We start from the raw sequence: 20481 nt of genomic DNA on the forward strand, positions 1-20481 counted from the left end.
GCCTCTTTTTTTCTTTGCGTCATGTGCTGTTTGGGGAGTGTTTTTTGGAAGGGCCATCCTGCGTGACACTGCAGTGCCACTCCTAGATGGGCACGGTGTTTGTGTCGGCCACTAGGGTCGCTTAGCTTAGTCATCCAGAGACCTAGGTGCAAATTTTAGGACTAAAAATAATATTGTGAGGTGTGAGGTATTCAGAATAGACTGAAAATGAGTGGAAATTATGGTTTTTGAGGTTAATAATACTTTGGGATCAAAATGACCCCCAAATTCTATGATTTAAGCTGTTTTTTAGTGTTTTTTAAAAAAAAACACCCGAATCCAAAACACACCCGAATCCGACAAAAAAAAATTCGGTGAGGTTTTGCCAAAACGCGGTCGAACCCAAAACACGGCCGCGGAACCGAACCCAAAACCAAAACACAAAACCCGAAAAATTTCAAGTGCACATCTCTAATTTCTATATGTAGAGTTACTTAAACAGGGATGCAAATAACATTCCAGCTGTCGGATCCCAACACGAGCTCAGTATTCACCCTTCGGTGGTGGTCCATGCCACCACCTGAGGGGGAATATAATAGTGTGGCGGTCTCGTAAGGCAAGTGCAGCGAGTACACAAGGGGACACACTGTCCTTGCTGCTGGGATTCCTGCTGTTGGGATTCCGTCTGTCGGGATCCCGGCATCAGTCTGCTGACCGCCGAGGTCCTGCCCTATCGGGATCCCATACCGATACTAGAGATGTGCGGCGGACACTTTTCAGGTTTTGTGTTTTGGTTTTGGTTTTGGATCTCCACTCATGTTTTGGTTCTGGATTGGTTTTGCCAAAACCACCCTTTCGGGTTCTGGTTTTGAATCTGTATGTTTAAAAAAAAACGAAAAAACATAAATGTAACCCACTCTTCAAATAACCAGGCTAATGAGTTACAAATGTAACAAATGAGCTACCTTTAAAATGAAGTGCCTCCACCCAAGTATTTATATATCATGGGGCCTACTTAGGAAAACCCACCAATGAATATTGTTTATCTTAATGCCAAGATACTATGTATATTACATGTAATATATATTGTTACATATATAACCACTTGCAATCTCTCTTGTATTTTCATGAATAGATTTATTAATGTCTTTTGGTTAAGACTCCCCTGTTTCACCGTACCCACATGAAACCCCTTAGTAAGCGAAAGATAGATACAGCTGTATACATATATGAAAGCTTTCAACACAATATGGGTGGGTACAATCCTCTAAATTTGGGTAGCACTGAGGAAATAAGGCAATAGAATTATATTACACAACAGCGACCTACATTTATATATCCAGGGGTCACCTCAGTAACTCAGTGCTATCCAATGTGGTTAAACCAGTTTAAAGTATATATCTACTTACAACTATTGCATGAATTTACTGCTATGTCTAGTTTACAACAGGTACTGTTTTTCCCTTACACGTTACAACATTAACACGACACATCTTCAGTAATATATATCACGTCCCTTGTAGGAGAAAGCATCCTAAATTTCTTTCAGTCCTGGAGACATACTGTGAGTGGTTACATTCCTTACCACATGTCAAGCTCATTTTTGCTTGGTCAGTTACTTATGTTTGGACTGGTAATTATCATGCAGAATGTATTTGGTACTCAGACATGAAGTTAGTAGATCATATATATGCATATATATTATTTTTTATATTTAATGAGCTCCCCACTCCCTTTCCTGACTGAAATAGGTTCCTCATTAGATGGACTGTCGTCGTATGGCTCCTGATGTAGTTTAATGTAGTCCAAAGGATTTGTCTTTGGAAATAAGATGTATCTAATAAAGTTGCAGTGGATTACCTAGTATACTGTAAGTTCTTTGCTTTACTTCAGGAGTTCAGGTGATAACTAGATCAGCTGTTTTCCCTTGTTTTCATATTACTGTAAGGTACAGCTCTGTCTATGCCTAAGTTTGCAGAGCCCTCTGTCCTGTGTTACAGGTGGCTAAAAGCCTTTTTACTCAGTCAGTGGAGGGCTATATTACATGCAGGTTTTGCAGCAGAGTAGTGTATAAACCTGTCACAATGTGCTGGATCAGTCACAAGTTATAAGCCTACTGAATTCTGCTGGTAAAGACAGGTAACCGCTGGCCACCATGTTACTATCTGGCCCCTGATATGTGAGATGTGCAGTGAGTTCATACAGACTTGTCCTTTATGCAGCACTGGTCATCTCCATTAATTAGCTGTGTAGCTCCCACAACTTACTGTACAGCCTCCTCTAGAAGGGAAATGCAGGCATGTGAATGCTGATGCCTCTCCACACCCTTGTCCTCTGAGCACTGTTATGGCTGTCACTGATACTTGTCAGTGCTGCTGCCTATACTGCTACTCCTTCTCCTGCTGCCTCAAGCTGCAAGGGTCCTTTCTCTTTACATACAGGACCTGTCTCCTCTCCTGAGAGCACGAACTCCATCTCTCACATGAAGTAAAATCCTTTCCTCAGCTCCTGAGGTACCACTCTCCTCAGGTACCTATACAATCTCCTCAACTGCTGCCTGTTGCAGGCTCCTCCCCCCTGCTCAGGCCTCATGGCAGTTATTTCTAACTACACAGGGAGTTTCTAGAAAAGTCTCTGGCACCTTCTCTGCTCGTGTACATTCCTTATGTATATTTGAACAATAAGACATTTAATATACATCTTTTAATAATAAACAGTACTTTATATTATACAGTACATACTGTATATGTACTCTGCCTCTTTCCTGTAACTCCCATTATGTGGATGGAGGTTACATTAAAACAGCTAAAATCACAGAATTTGTGGGTATTATTGATCCTACGGTATTGTAAACCTAAATAACATTCATTTCCAGTCATTTCCTGTCTATTCTGAATAACTCACACCTCACAATGTTGTTTTTCGTCCAAAAGGTTGTACCAAGGTTGCTGGATGATTAAGCTAAGCGACACAAGTGGGTGGCACAAACACCTGGCCCATCTAGGAGTGGCACTGCAGTGGCAGACAGGATGGCTGTTATAAAAACTAGGCCCCAAACAGCAAATAATGCAAAGAAGAAAAGAGGTGCAGGATGGAATTGGCCTTGGGCCTTCCCACCCACCCTTATGTTGTATAAATAGGACATGTACATTTTAACAAACCAATCATTTCAGTGACAGGGTCTGCCACATGACTGTGGCTGAAATTATTGGTTTGTTTGGGCCCCCACAACAAAGAAGAATGAATCCCCCCACCAAAAAAGAAGCAATTAATCTCTCCTTGCACAAACTGGCTCTACAGAGGCAAGATGTCAACCTCATCCTCCAATTCTTCACCCCTTTCAGTGTGTATATCCTCATTCTCACAGAGTATAAATTTGTCCCCCCTGGAATCCACCATCACAGGTCCCTGTGTAATTTATGGAGGCAAATCCTGGTAAAGGTCTTCCTGGAGGAATTTATTATTCATTTTGACGAACATCATCTTCTACACATTTTGTGGAAGAAACCTCCTATGCCAATCACTGTCAAGGTTACCGGCTGCACTAAACACTCTTTCAGAGTACACACTGGAAGTGGGGCAACTTAGGTAAAATAAAGCCAGTTTGTGCAAGGGCCTTCAAATTGCCTCTTTTTTACTGCCAGTATACATACGGACTGTCTACTTGGATGCTGTCACCCATATAATCCTCCACCATTATTTCAACAGTGACAGCATCATATGCAGTGACAGTAGACATGTCAGTAATTGTTACTTTGTAGTAATGTGATGTACCCTGCACTGAAACCAAACAATTTATTTAAGTATTATGAAACCAGCTATCCAATAATTTTCCCTTTGGTAATTTGGGATTATTCAGATGGAGGTGCTCCAACAATCATGTTTAAACCTAATAAACAAACAAAGACCGGCAGTGGCCGGAGAAAGATAGGGATTGCCTTTTTGGAGCACTCTTTTAAATAATTTATGTTCAAATTGATATGATTAGTATTTTAAAACGTAACTTTTAATATTATTCTTTAAGATAAATGGGGTAGAAATTAATTCATAACCATCATAAATATTGTCAATAATCCACCTAAATTTTTTTTTTAATAAATCCATATGTGACTGTCTTAACAATTCATATGGTTAATGTTATGGTGAAAAAAGTTGTTTTATTAAAGTGTGACAAGAAATATTAATTCTACAATTTAATAAACTACATATATTCCCTTATCTTAATTGTTTCAGTCAACAGCCTATCATGACATAATCAAATTGTGCAAAGTTCATTAATACCACTATTATTTTGTATAAATCACACTGCTACCTTCCATAGGACTCAATGTATACAATTCTTTACTGAGTCCAACACTTCATATACTAGTGCTGCATAAGTACTGATCCATTAAACTTGTCTGTATAGAAGACCACGATATCATTAGCCACAATTCATTACACAAACATATCAGTTGATACCACACAATAAAACAGTAAATGTATTAGACTTTACCAGGCGTTCAGATGGTCAATATAATACCAAACATTTTAACTTGAGTTTCTGAATTCATATCAGTGAACAGCAAGGTTGTTACTAGTTAATTGATACTCTATTTATAGTTACAAATAAAGCAACTGTTATCACTCCTCACTGTCTGTGAGTGTAACAACTTTTACATCTGATACAAAAGTTGCCATTCATATAGCGTTTATGGTAGATAACATAAATGTCGTCAGTTCTTGCTGATTATAAACACGACACTGTGTACAGTTGTCAATCCTCGTCGTGTTAAGCCAATGGGTGCAGTAGAGTTTCACATACACCCAAATGACCAGCACTGAATGTTACCAATCTTATAGCACGGAAAGCAGTCCATTTATACTGATTATAAACGCGGCACAGTGCATAATTGTCAATCCTTATCGTGCTGAGCTTGTGAGTATATTATTGTTTCACAAATACCCTAATGATCAGCACGGCGCTGGACAAATCAGTAAAAAAAGTATATTAAAGTATCACAGGCGCGTAGATAATCAGCACAGCGCAGTATAATTAAGACCTTCGTTTTCTAAATTCTAATCACATTTTTTATCTATTGTCTGTTCTCTGTGTGTTTGGTGGATACACACACCTGTGTATTGTGTAGCTGCATTTCAATTTAGTGCGCACATTATCTGAAGTTTTTCTGTCTTTGGTTCATTCTCTATCCATTTCTTTAGAACTGTGTTGCAACCATGTTTAGCTATAGAGAAAATAGAAATGAATTAATTCAAACTACATTTAAGGAGGTTAATAAAGGGGTCGAGATTTGTGATGAGGATTTATCCTCACTTTTTAAAAAATTGGAAATATTGATGCTTAAAGAAAATAGGATGTGGTGGGAGGTGATAACCTTAGAATATTATCAGTCCGCTCATCTTATACCAAAAGGTTTGAAAATTGTAAAACCCCCCTCTTTTGGTACATCTGAGTCAGAATTTATAAATGAATGGGATGCTACTCTCAATTCCTGTTCTGTGGCACTGATGGATTTAATCATCAGGGAAAGGAAAAGGAATATGAGTAAAGTAAATGATAAAATTAACACCATGCAAACTTTGGTTCATCCTTATAAGGAATTAGAGGAGTTTCAAACTCGGGAAAAAGTGCTTTTACAAAAAATGAACAAGAGTACTAAGGAATTAAGAGAGAGAAAGTTGAAAAAACTTAAAAGAGATCTAAATGTTGTCGCGATAAAAGAGGTAGGGGGAGTAGAACCATCGGGAGAACAAGAGGAAATGGAGGAGGTATCTATAGCCACCCCTAAAAGAAGAAAAGTGAGGTTCCCTCAACAGGTCCCAACGACTGGTATGGAGAGTCCTCATCAAGAACCCCCCCTAATAAGAATTTTGTCCCATGGAGGAGGAGGGAAAGAGCTGTGGGACATAAGAACAGAGGATTTGAGAATCGGTACTATAGAAATAGGGATTTTGGGAATTCTGGGGGGAATTTTGGTCAAGCTTTTGACCTAGGTAATTCAAATAGATGGGCCAAGACAAGGAGTTTCAATAGATCTATGAGGTTTGAAAATATGTCACCAGGATTAAACACCTTTAATAGATTTCAGACCATTCGAGATGTTGAACAGGATACCTCCTCTCCTTCCTTTTTAGAGTGGGGCACAAGAACCCCAAGGAATCGATGGTAGGGGATTTAAAAAGACTAAAAAACCCACTAAGAGGGGTAAAAGAGCCGGCAAAAGTCGCAAGTTTAAGAAAGTTAGCAAGTGCAATGGACAAAATGCGATTGAAGGAAACTCTCTAATAGAGGATCCATCAGAAGGCAAGATTTTCAATCTCTCTGATAGAGCACTCGATGTACATGAGTTAAGGGTGCTACAGAAGGGATTGAAATTTGCGCCCTCAAATAAACCCAACTCCTTTGATATCTTTCTCGATGTACAAAAGTTTGTGCGCAAATTAACCATTAAACGTTTTTTTTTAAATAAAAGAGGATAAGAATAAGGAACCTATACAGGAGGAGGTTGCTGTGGAGGTTTCAACTTTTAGACCCCCCTCCACCTTTTATCCCACCCAGGCTAGAGGAAATTGTATCAATGTTTTCAATAAAGTGGTCTGTGATGAAATAGAAAAGGTAGTGGAGAAAAGTGTTAAAAATAAGAGCATGAGACCGAATCTAACAAAAAAGGAATTTGAAGCAATTCAAAACCCTAAAAGTGATAAAGACATAATCATTAAACCGGCAGATAAGGGTGGAGGTTTGGTCCTGATGAAAAGGGAGGCATACATGCAGGAGATTTACAGACAATTAAATGACAGGAAAACATATTCTAAACTCAAATCCGATCCAACTGGCAAAATATCCAAGGCCTTGTTGGAATTAAGTACTAAAGCACTGGAAGCAAAGGCAATTACTAAAAAGAAATTTGAGTTTCTAAATATATCTACACCATCCATCCCTACATTGTATGTCCTCCCTAAGATACACAAGGACCCCCTCCATCCTCCAGGAAGGCCTCTAGTTTCTGGGTGCAATAGTCTGACTAGTAATCTGTCAGCCATGGTTGACCATCATCTACAACCCCTGGTGCAGAAAACGAAAGCATATCTGAAAGATACAGGTGATACATTAAGGAAGATCAGTATGTACAGTTGGGAAGAGGGAGACACGTTATGTACAGCCGATGTGTGCACTTTGTACACAATTATAGACCTTGAGAAAGGGCTGGCTGCTGTTTCCTACTTTCTAGAGATGAGTCCTCTCAGTGTAACTATTAAAATTTTTATTTTGGATAGCATTAAGTTTATTTTACTTAATAGCTACTTTTACTTTGACGGGACCTTCTATCTACAAAAGGTGGGCACTGCCATGGGCACTAGGTTCGCCCCCAGTTACGTCAATCTGTTTATGGCGTACTTTGAAGACCATCGGATCTGGCGTGGCGATGGTCTGGTGGCGGGCCTAGTGTTCTGGCAGCGCTATATAGACGATGTGTTGTTCGTCTGGAGAGGTGATGATGACTCCTTGAATGCTTTTTGTGATGATCTAAACTTGAATGACATGTCCATTCAATTGGTCTTTACGAGAAGTAAGTTGGAGATATCATTTTTGGATTTAGGTCTGTATGTTTCAAATGGGAAAGTAAATACTAGGACCTATAGGAAACTCACTGACTCTAATAGTTTCATAGATAGGCCAAGCCAGCACCATGCAAACTGGCTGGATGGGATTCCGTTCAGCCAGTTTGCAAGGATAAAAAGGAATTGTACTGATGTACATGTTTGTGACCAACAGCTGGATGAAGTAGCAGACAGATTTCTGAAAAAGGGTTATTCCCCTAATCTATTGGCTAAGGCAAGAAATAAAATATCCAATGTAGAAAGAGACACCTTGTTAAAGACCAAAGTCAACCAAGGTCCACCAGATGAGAAGTACAAGTGGGCTTTTATTAGCCAATATAACCAATCCTTCAGAGGTATAGAACGGGTTTTTCGGGACAACTGGAACATTCTCAAACAGGATTCTGTTTTAGGTTCCTTACTACCTGAGGGTCCTGTCTTTGTATATAGAAGAGCACCGTCCTTAAAGAATCAGTTAGTGAGGAGTAGTGTAGAAACCGATCTTAGACAGAGTATAAGAACCAAGGGCTTTCACCGTTGAGGTGATTGCCTAATGTGTAAGACGGTCAAATCACCAATACGAAAGTTTACTGAATTTGTGGTTAATGGGAAGTCCTTTCCTATCAGGGAATTTATCACATGTCACACCAAGAATGTGGTTTACATTCTGGAGTGTACATGTGGTTTGTTTTATGTTGGAAGGACAGGGAGGTGTGTTAAGGTAAGGTGGGCCGAACACATCTACAACATAAGAAAGGGCCTAGAGACCCACACCGTTTCATCACATTTGAAAAAGGTTCATGAGTCGAAGGAATGTTTTCTAAAGTCATTCTGTGGAATTAAAACGGTTCTACCAAAATGGAGAACAAGAGATTTAGAGAGGAGACTAGCGAGGGCAGAAATGCAATGGATTCTCCGTTTGGGTACTTTGGTGCCCAGAGGACTTAACTGTGAATTCGAGTTGAAATGTTTTCTAGAATAATTCTCCTCTTTCTAGTTTCTGATTTCTCCTCTTCTTATCTTGCATACTGTTTTTTTTACAATTTTTTCTCTTTTATGATGGTCCCTGCATTATTTGGGTTCTGTGGGACTCTTGGACTTGTGGGATGGATTATAATGGAACTGCGCCATCGGGATATTACGAGCCTGGATGCCTGTGGAACGCAAAGGACGGGATTTGGAACACAGCTGTGATGGGGTTTGCCGTATGGAACGCATATGACCCGCAGACGTAATTTCCGCTTCCGGTCAGGTGACCAAAGCGGAACTGGAGTTACTGGAGATTGCCGGTTAGCGGTAATTGAGTCCAGCTGTGTATAGGGTATAAGTATGTTAGGTTTAACAAGCAGAGGTATGCTCCTGATGAAGGACTGAACGTCCGATACGTGTTGAGCGCTGCTTGTCACTGTGTTCTCCCGGACTTTCTCCATCCGCTCTGAGGGTTTTTTTCTGGTTCTTGTGGAGCTGTGGATCCGGATCCCGGCACCCCCACTCACCGTGTCTATCTGGTGTCACAGGAATTCCCTAGGAGGAGAGATGCCATCTTGGTGATATGTCCAGTGGAGTTGTTTTTATATGCCTATTTTAACTTTCTGTCTTGTAAGTGCGATCTGTGGAAAAAAAATTGTGTCAATTTTTAAGGATTGCTACACTATGTGCCTCTCTTTTTAAAGCATTGTCTAGGGTGTCCAGTGAGAAGTAAAAACATCTCATCCCCAGGTGGATTTCCTCTGGGCCTCTGGAGTATTCTCTATTTGTTTTGTGATCCAAAGAGAGGAGCAGGTGGAACAGCCTGTCCTGATTTATGCAAAGGGAGGACAGATTACTCTCATATCCTCATGGTGAATCATTTGCAATTCTTTTGTTTCACTATGGTGGTGAAGGTCTAAATATGGTGGTTGGAGAGCGCTACTTTTAAATACACATTTTTTATCTAAATTCTAATCAGCAGGAAAAGAGGAGGTGTATTATCTATTAACCGCTACTATTAGCTTCATCCAAATTTCATTCCGTAAGTAGCAAGATATATTAGAGTGTCACTGGCGCTTAGATAATTGACGCAGCGCCGTATAATCTAAACCTTCATTTCTGAGTTCAAGTAAGCAGAAAATGGTGTGTTATTCATTATCCGCTATAATTAGCATAATCTAAGTATAATTCCCCACTTTTACCTGCTACTACAACTTGACCAAAAATCCTCAGAAAGTAAATACCGTAGCCAGTAACAAACATTTAACCATTCCTGCTGATTGTAAATATAATACCAAAATGTATTGAGTTATAATAAGTTTAAACAATTTAAACTAATAGCAGAACACTAACACATTATTTACCTTATTTTCTTCTGATTCTAAGATAGAAAGAAAATAAGCATTTGTCCGCTGCTTTATAATATTAAATCCACGGCTAATTGTACCGTGCATATATTGGCAGCAGTATTTTTATGAACTTTTGAATCCAAAAAACTTGGATCTTTACACAGAAAAAAAGGGCATATATATATTTATTTTAAATTCCAAAATTTGATTATATCATGTATGTATAGACAACATTGCTTCAATGGACTGTAATGTATACAAACAGTATTATATCATTCAAAATTCAAACCATATATCAGGCTAATAACAACATCAATATTCAGTTACTCTGTAACTGTATCAGACCTGTGGTGTATACTTATCACACAGCATATATCGTCGACGTTGTCTCTGTGCATCGAAGTTACTCAGGGCAAATAAATACCTTAAGGATAATATTCCCACATATATGTACAGATGCCTGTGAAAATATAATTCAGCAATATCTCTTTCCTAATTAACAGTGTCCTGTATACCCCGTGTATCTGCAGTATCTGCAATCTTCACAGGATCATATTTGATATTCCTACCCGCTGAACAGTATCGATATTAAAGCACAGAGCAATCTTTCAAAATGTGTTTACAGGCATGCCCCATATCATAAATGGTAACAGATAATTGATAAACAATAGACATTTTAATTAAAGATGAACATAATCTGTATAGAGGATAGAAAGCTAGCCTGTTACGCACATGTCCCCATCTGCTTCCCAACATCTTCAGAGAGCGGATGGAGGGTGAGAGTAGGGACAAGTACCAAGCCGTGTGAAAAAAAGCACCAGTGTCACTCCATGCCCCTGTGTCAGGTGTTAGGTAAACCCTGATTCCTTATGCATTGCAGGGGTTAAATGCGCCTGCAGGGAGGTGTGAACACCTGAGAAAAAGATGAGAGACAAAACTGTTGGATCACAGTGCTTAATGCTGTTATACGGCTGTTGACTACCGTTTAACCTCCTGCAGTGAGGAGCCGTTACCTGTAGTTATAAAGATCGATCTTGCTGTATTCTCACTGACTGGACGTACGTTTCACCACACTCAGGCTTGCTCACCAGTACAGCCTAACGTGATTCCTGGAAGTCCACTCTTTTAAACATCACTCCCCCAATCCACTTAGGTTGACGTCACTTCAATCATTACCACACATTGTTATCGTCTTCACAGGATCATTATAATTGGGTTAAAATGATCACCCATTCCTGTTCCCGTGCCTCAATTTCATTCATAGTATGTCAACGCAGTAAGGCACAAGACATTCTGATAGTTTATATGATTATATCAACTAAAGAACCCTTTCCATCTCCTCCATCTTAGCACTCTGTATTTGTACAGCGGCACAATACTCATTCTTGGATATCCCAATACTCAGACAAAACTAAATAAAACAAAAATAATAGTGAAAATAAATAAACATTTTGTTTAAAGTGGCACTAGATATCTATCATCTTTTATTAGGACTTATGACCCTATTCCATCAGCTCTTATTAATAATATACCTCAGAGAGTATGAATATTAAATCATATATGTAACTCCCATCCTATTCAGTGACTATAATAATGTGACATAATGTGCCATATGATATTACGTGCTGTTTGTCTTGTGTAAAATCCTAATTTTTAACATATGTGAAACTAAAAATCAATATTTTTATACGGCCCATCCAGGCGGTATAAGTGTGATCTTTTTGATGTGCCAAACACCACTGCCATACAACCAACAGTTGAATAAATAGTGATCTACATATATAGCCGTGGAAGAAAAGAAAGAAAAGAAAAAATATATAGATATGAAAAAGTGAAAATATGAACTCACATTTCTAAAAAAAAAAAAGAGGGAAGGAGGGAGTCCCTTTCCCAGATGTATATAATAAACTGTGAACTGTGCTAGTTATCTGAGTTACCATACGATTAAATTCATTAAATACATTATTTCTAAAATTTAATATTGATATTAAAATATCAAATTCAAGTCCTAAACCATATAAGGTTGCTTTAAGGAAAATAAAGTGATTAATATGCTCTCTTAGGACATATGGGGTTCAGGTCCTAGATCATATATCATATAGAGTTACTTAAAGGAAGATAGAATAATTAATATGCTCATTTAGACCATTGGGTGCTAAGCATCCCAATTTAAATGTCCACTCACTTTCCTTTTTTAGTAACTCCTGTATTGCATTGCCTCCTCTAATGCCTAATTTAATTCTCTGCATACCACATACTTGCAGTTTATGAAGACTGTTGCTTTTATGTTGATGAAAATGTCTTGCTACTGTTGTTATCTGCTTAAAGTTGTTAATATCTTTTGCTGCATTTCTAATCGTTCCCAAATGTTCCAAAATTCTTGTTTTCAACATTCTCGTGGTGATTCCTACATACTTCATACCACAAGTACACAGAATGCAATAAACCACATTTGTGGTTCTGCAGTTGAAGAAATCCAGAATTTTACAAGATTTGCCATATTTGTCAGGGATCTCTTGTACCGGTTTCATATATCCACAAACCTTACATGTTCCACAAGGGAACGTGCCTTTTACTGTTGGAAATTTAGGTGGATTCTGATCATAATGGCTTCTCACCAATTGATCTTTGAGGTTGGGAGACCTCCTCCAACTCATTGAAACTTTATTACCCAGACTAGAGGCCAAGTCAGGGTCAGATAGGAGAATATGCCAATGTTTTTGATTGCCATTTTGTAGTAATTTCCATTCTTTACAGAAATCACCAACAAACCTGGTGTCTTCCAAATTGGTCTGTGCCACTTTTTCTTTAAAGACTAGAGTGTTTCTGTCTATATGTTCAAGGGATGACCTGGCTTTTTTAATACATCTTTGACTATACCCACGCTCCCGTAAGCGTATTGTTAATTCCTCACTCTTTTGCCAAAAGATTTTAGAATCTGAGCAATTTCTCTTGTGTCTGAGGAACTCACCCTTCGGTATATTGGATATCGTGGGTGGAAAATGGAAGCTAGAGTTATGCAAGATACTATTAGTTGCTGTATCTTTGCGATATAATTTGGTTGCCAGGGTATTATTCTCTGTGTAAAGATCCAAGTTTTTTGGATTCAAAAGTTCATAAAAATACTGCTGCCAATATATGCACGGTACAATTAGCCGTGGATTTAATATTATAAAGCAGCGGACAAATGCTTGTTTTCTTTCTATCTTAGAATCAGAAATTAATTAACATGCCTGTTATCAAAGAAGGTAAATAATGTGTTAGTGTTCTGCTATTAGTCTAAATTGTTTAAACTTATTATAACTCAATACATTTTGGTATTATATTTACAATCAGCAGGAATGGTTAAATGTTTGTTACTGGCTACGGTATTTACTTTCTGAGGATTTTTGGTCAAGTTGTAGTAACAGGTAAAAGTGGGGAATTATACTTAGATTATGCTAATTATAGCGGATAATGAATAACACACCCTTTTCTGCTTACTTGAACTCAGAAATGAAGGTTTAGATTATACGGCGCTGCATCAATTATCTAAGCGCCAGTGACACTCTAATATATCTTGCTACTTACGGAATTAAATTTGGATGAAGCTAATAGTAGCAGTTAATAGATAATACACCTCCTCTTTTCCTGCTGATTTAAATTTAGAAAACGAAGGTCTTAATTATATGGCGCTGTGCTGATTATCTACGAGCCTGTGATACTTTAATATACTTTTTTTACTGACTTGTCCGGCGCCGTGCTGATCATTAGGGTATTTGTGAAACTATAATATACTTCCAAGCTCAGCACGATAAGGATTGACAATTATGCACAGTGCCGCGTTTATAATAAGTATAAATGGACTGCTTTCTGTGCTATAAGATTGGTAACATTCAGTGCTGGTCATTTGGGTGTATGTGAAACTCTAGTGCACCCATTGGCTTAACACGACGAGGATTGACAACTGTACACAGTGTCGGGTTTATAATCAGCAAGAACTGACGACATTTATGTTATCTACCATAAACGCTATATGAATGGCAACTTTTGTATCAGATGTAAAAGTTGTTACACTCACAGACAGTGAGGAGTGATAACAGTTGCTTTATTTGTAACTATAAATAGAGTATCAATTAACTAGTAACAACCTTGCTGTTCACTGATATGAATTCAGAGACTCAAGTTAAAATGTCTGGTATTATATTGACCATCTGAACGCCTGGTAAAGTCTAATACATTTACTGTTTTATTGTGTGGTATCAACTGATATGTTTGTGTAATGAATTGTGGCTAATGATATCGTGGTCTTCTATACAGACAAGTTTAATGGATCAGCACTTTATGCAGCACTAGTATATGAAGTGTTGGACTCAGTAAAGAATTGTATACATTGAGTCCTATGGAAGGAAGCAGTGTGATTTATACAAAATAATAGTGGTATTAATGAACTTTGCACAATTAGATTATGTCATGATAGGCTGTTGACTGAGACAATTAAGATAAGGGAAATTATTCAATATATGTACTTTATTAAATTGTAGAATTAATATTTCTTTTCACACTTTAATAAAACATCTTTTTTTCACCATAACATTAACCATATGAATTGTTAAGACAGTCACATATAGATATGAATTGTTAAGACAGCCACATATGGATTTATTAAAAAAAAAATTTAGGTGGATTATTGACAATATTTATGATGGTTATGAATTAATTTCTACCCCATTTATCTTAAAGAATAATATTAAAAGTAACGTTTTAAAATACTAATCATATCAATTTGAACATAAATTATTTAAAAGAGTGCTCCAAAAAAGGCAATACCTGTCTTTCTCCGGCCACTGCCAGTCTTTGTTTGTTTATTATGTCAGTAATTGTTGCCAGCTCCTTCCATCTGGACCAGATGTCAACACTTGCTCCTGACTGCCCAGCATCACCGCCTGCGGGCGGGATAGGAAATGTTATCCTTTTATTTGCAGCCCCAGTTGCAGGAGAAAATGAAGGCGGAGCTGTTAATGGTCACGTTCCACTTGACCAGCAGGTCTTTGAACCTCTGCAGACTTGTGTCTTCCAGAAAGAGAGATACAACATAGGCTTTAAACCTAGAATCGAGCATCGTGGCCAAAATGTAGTGCTCTGATTTCAACAGATTGACCACCTTTGAATCCTGGCAAGGTGAATGAAGGCCTCCATCCACAAGTCCCACATACTTAGTGTCTTAACTCCTCCTTCAATTTCTCCAGCTGCTTCTGCAAAAGCCTGATGAGGGGAATGACCTGACTCAAGCTGGCAGTGTCTTAACTAACTTCACGTGTGGCAAGTTTGAAGGGTTGGAGAACATTGCACAACACGGATATCATTCTCCACTGCACTTGAGTCAGGTGCATTCCCCCTCCTTTACCTATATCATAGATGGATGTATAGGCTTGAATGGCCTTTTGCTGCTCCTCCATCCTCTGAAGCATATAGAGTGTTGAATTCCACCTCCTTACCACTTCTTGCTTCAGGTGATGGCAGGGCAGGTTCAGGAGTGATTGCTGGCTCTCCAGTCTTTGGTACACAACCTCTGAATGTCGAAAGTGGCCCACATCTTTTTTGGCCACCAAAAGCATCTCCTACATGCCCCTGTCATTTTTTAAAAAAATTCTGCACCCCCCAAATTAATAGTATGTGCAAAACATGGGACATGCTGGAATTTGCCCAGAAGTAATGCATGCACAATATTGGTGCCATTGTCAAATATCACAAATCCCCAGGAGAGTCTAAGTGGGGTAAGCCATTGTGCAATGATGTCCCTCAGTTTCCATAAGAGATTGTCAGCGGTGTGCCTCTTGTGAAAAATAGTGATACACAGCATAGCCTGCCTAGGAACAAGTTGGCGTTTATGAGATGCTGTTACTGGTGCCACTGCTGTTGTTGCTGTGGAAGGCAATACATCTACCCAGTGGGCTGTCAAAGTCATGTAGTCCTTAGTTTGCCCTGCTCCACTTGTCGACATGTCTATGGTTAAGTGCATACTGGGAACAACCACATTTTTCAGGACACTGAGGATCGCTTGCTTAGTGAAATGGAATCTAGATGGGATCTGGTACCGGGGACACAGTACATCCATCAACTGTCTAAATCACACTGCACTAGTGGCGGATACCGGATGCACGTCTAACACCAGCATAGTTGTTATGGCCTCAGAAATCCGCTTTGCAACAGAGTGACTGCTGTCATATTTCATCTTCCTCGCAAAGGACTGTTGGACAGTCAATTGCTTAGTTTAAGTAGTGCAAGTGGTCTTCCAACTTCCTCTGTGGGATGACGATCAACTCCCAGCAGCAACAACAGCAGCAGCAGTAGGTGTACCACTCAAGGATCTTCCCGAGGAATCCCAGTTAGGAGAGGACTCGTCAGTCATGCAAGTGACATGGCCTGCAGGACTTCTTAACTTCCTGACTGAGGAAAAAATTGACGTTGAAGGAGTTGGTGATGTGGCTTGCAGGAGCTTGGATACAAGAGGAAGAATGTATGTAGGTGTCAGTGGACTGCTTATGGTCTTACCCAAAGTTTCTGAATTTGACAATGACTTCTGATGAATGTGCTGCAGGTGCCGTATAAGGGAAGATGTTCCTAGGTGGTTAATGTCCTTACCTCCACTTATTATGGATTGACAAAGGCAACACACGGCTTGACACCTGTTGTCCGGATTTGTGGAGAAATAATTCCACACTGAAGAGGTGGCTTTTTTGCTCTTTTGCCCAGGCATGACAATGGGATTTCTCATCCCATGGACAACAGCTGTCACCACTGGTTCCTTATTCAAACAAACCACATCACCATCAGAATTCTCATCGTCAAACTTCCTCCTCAGCACCAGCTACAGCTATATCCTCCTCATCCTGGTGAACGTCTACAGTGACATCCTCAATCTCAATATCAACAACTGGACTGGCAGAGCTCTTTCCAGATCTTTCAGGGGGTGTGCAAATGGTGGTAGGAGCCTCCTCTTTCCATACAGTCTTGGGATGGTCAGGCCTAGACATCGTAACCGCTGACACACTTGGACTCTCCTTGGGGATTTGTGATATCTCTGAATGCACAGTTATTTTTTACTGTGCTTAAACAAGCTTAATTTTACGTTAATGTTTTGAGAGGGAGGAGGGCTTCCTTCCTCAAGAGAAGCTGAGCCACCAGTCATGAACATAGGCCAAGGCCTTAGCCTTTCCTTGCCACTTTGTGTCTTGAATGGCATATTGCTCATTTTACATTTCTCATCAGGTAATTTCTTTTTTTTTCTTCTGATTATTAATTTTTGATTATTGGATTTTACATGCCCTCTATGAGCCATCGGCCTTAGCAGACAATGTTGAGGGAATTGCATCATCAATGTCATGACTTGTGGCAGCAGCTTCAGCACTACTACTAGGAACTGGAAGTGGTTCCTGATTTTACACAGTTTTTTTCTACTTTTATTTTAACAGCAGAACCCCTGTATTTTTACAGCATACAGGACCAGTGTACTTTTATTTTAACAACAGCACCCCTGTATTTTTACAGCATACAGGGCCAGTGTAATATTATATTTACTACAGCACTCCTGAATTTTTACAGCATACAGGGCCAGTGCCAGCACCCTTGTATTTTCACAGCATACAAGAGGCTGCAGCACACCTCACAGCATATGAAACACCAGTGACAGCCAGGACAGCACCCCTACAGAGCACACACTGACACCACCCAACGCCACCACCCACAGAGAGACAGAGGTCTTTCTCCCTCACTCTCCAAGTCTGGAGTGAAAATGGCGGTGACACACGGCTGTTTATATGGAATCCAAAACCTGCGAGAATCTGACAGTGGGATGATGACGTTTTGCCTCGTTCTGGTTTCCGAGTCTGGTGGGAAGTCCCGAGCTGGACTCAGATCCATGCTCAGAACAGGATGTTCAGGGGAGTTCAGTTCTCGGTGAACCGAACCCGCTCATCTCTAAAAGATACCCTTAAAAAATAGGGGTTGAACACTATGGGGGTCATTCCGAGTTGTTTGCTCGTTGCCGATTTTCGCTATATTGCGATTAGTCGCTTACTGCGCATGTGCAAGGTTCGCAGAGCGCATGCGCTTAGTTATTTTACACAAAAGTTAGGTATTTTACTCACGGCATAACGAGCATTTCTCATCGTTCTGGTGATCGTACTGTGATTGACAGGAAGTGGGTGTTTCTGGGCGGAAACTGGCCGTTTTCTGGGCGTGTGCGAAAAAATGCTGGCGTTTCTGGGAAAAACGCGGGAGTGTCTGAAGAAACGGGGGAGTGTCTGGGCGAACGCTGGGCGTGTGTGTGACGTCAAACCAGGAACGGAACTGACTGAACTGATCGCAATGGCTGAGTAAGTCTGGAGCTACTCAAAAACTGCTAAGAAATTTCTATTCGCAATTCTGCTAATCTTTCGTTCGCAATTCTGCTAAGCTAAGATACACTCCCAGAGGGCTGCGGCTTAGCATGTGCAATGCTGCTAAAAGCAGCTAGCGAGCGAACAACTCGGAATGAGGGCCTATATTCGATACACAAAAAGTCTTTGTGCAATAGAACTTTACAGTACTTGTTCTCTTCCATACTCTTCACTTCTCTTATACCCTCCACTGTGCTTTTAGTTGTATTGTTTTTTCAATATCTATCTACAGTATGTTATCATATGTGTTGTTGTAAAATTTGATTGCTAATCCCTGCACTGTGATGAAGACATCTTGTAGTGCCATATAAGGAAAGATGACTTCCCATTAAACCCTAGGCCTATGTGAAACCCTGAAACCAAATAGCATATTTGTGGAAAATATCTTTTTTGTTATCAGATATTGCAAACTCATGAGACCCTTGAATTTTAACAAGTGTATTAAGCAAATCAATAGTCATCATTTCATACCAATGAACTGGTGTAAATAACTGATTCTGTGGGAGAAATGACAATCCGTGATATTTGACGCATTTCACAGATTGGGTTCGCTTATAGAATTTCTGTGAGTTTAAACATATCTGCTATGAACATACTGTAATTTGTCTATTAGCTGAAGTGTAGCTAAATTAAGAGTTATACGTTCATTAATAAATGGCCCACACATCAAAAATTAATCGGCATAATTCTGCATTTTGCCAATGGTTGTGTCAAAAAATCAGCAAAATCCAACATTTTGGATTTCCCAGATTTGCCAGTTCAGACCAGGGCCAATATTTACTAAAAAAATCGAGTTTGTCCGATTTGTGTTTTTTTTTTTCTAAGTCCCAATCCGGGAATTCACTAAGCACCAATCTCGGCAGTGTTTGGACTATTCGTAATGGTTTGAATGTCAACGTTCACAAATACAAATGAATAGACCATCGGTCAAACGCGGCTGTTATTACATAGAATACAGGAATTCACTATTCATTCGTATTTGGGTGTTAGTCTCTGAGTGCTCAAATGCGGTCGTATTTTTTTGCGATTCGTTAAATAAAGCGGCAAAAAATAGACCTGCTTTTTTTCAGTCGTGTTTACATGTGTTGCAAATAAAAAATCACTCACACCTGAATTAGGATGCCTTTAAAAGGATGTTAGGCCCATTTCAATACACCTACACTCAGAAATGGCAGCAGGACTGTGGGCCAGTGATCTTTTGTGTGCTGTGGGATTCCTCAGACTCAGACATCAGCCTGTAAGTAACCAGGGCCAAGAAACTGAACATGGTCAGCAGGTTGTACAGGTTCCGCGGAGGCTGCGCAGGCCTCATTTTTTAGGGGGCGTTTAAACTTGAACGCATTGTCCGATGATAAGGTCATACAGATGTTCCGTCTAAATCGTAACAACATTTTCCGTCTGTATGACCTTGTCAAACTGGGCCTAGATCCTGAGACAGCACGCTCTCGCTCTGTCTCAGGCCTGCACAAACTCATGGCTGTGTTGCACTTTATGGCTACTGGCAGTTTTCTGGCTGTGTCTGGGGATGTTATAGGAATCTCACAGCCCTCATTTTCCAGAATCTTAACAAAGGTGATGTATACCTAACTACCTCTACTTTTTTATGTTTGTTTTAATTTCTCGGTGGCCAGTTCTGTCCTAAAATCTCATGTTTATTGTTCTTTTAAATATACACACAGGTGTTGGCTGTTTTGCAGCCCCACATCGAGGCCTCAATCTGCTTCCCTACCCAGGAGTCTCAGTGGCATGACATCAGGGTAGATTTCTATGAGCTGGCTGGCATGCCCAATGTGCTTGGAGCCATAGATTGCACACACATTCAGCTGAGACCACCTAGGGGTAGGCAGCACATATATACAAACCGCCATTTCGTACACTCCACAAATGTGCAGGTGGTTTGTGATGCAAATCTCAAATTAATGAGTGTTGTTGCTGGTTGCCCTGGGGGCTACCATGACTCCTTCATCCTCAGTCAGTCATCCCTTTTTGATAAGTTTGAGGACGGACAATGCCAGATGGATGGCTGCTGGGTATGTAATTTGATATGTGTAGGCCTGCGTATACTTTGTCCAAATACAAGTGCAGATGTATTAACCTGTAGAAGGCATAAGGAAGTGAGAAACCAGTGATCTGTGCAAGGTGAGAAAGGCACCAGCCAATCA

This window comes from Pseudophryne corroboree, chromosome 11 (genome assembly GCF_028390025.1).
Source record: "Pseudophryne corroboree isolate aPseCor3 chromosome 11, aPseCor3.hap2, whole genome shotgun sequence".
NCBI classification, from domain to species: domain Eukaryota; kingdom Metazoa; phylum Chordata; class Amphibia; order Anura; family Myobatrachidae; genus Pseudophryne; species Pseudophryne corroboree.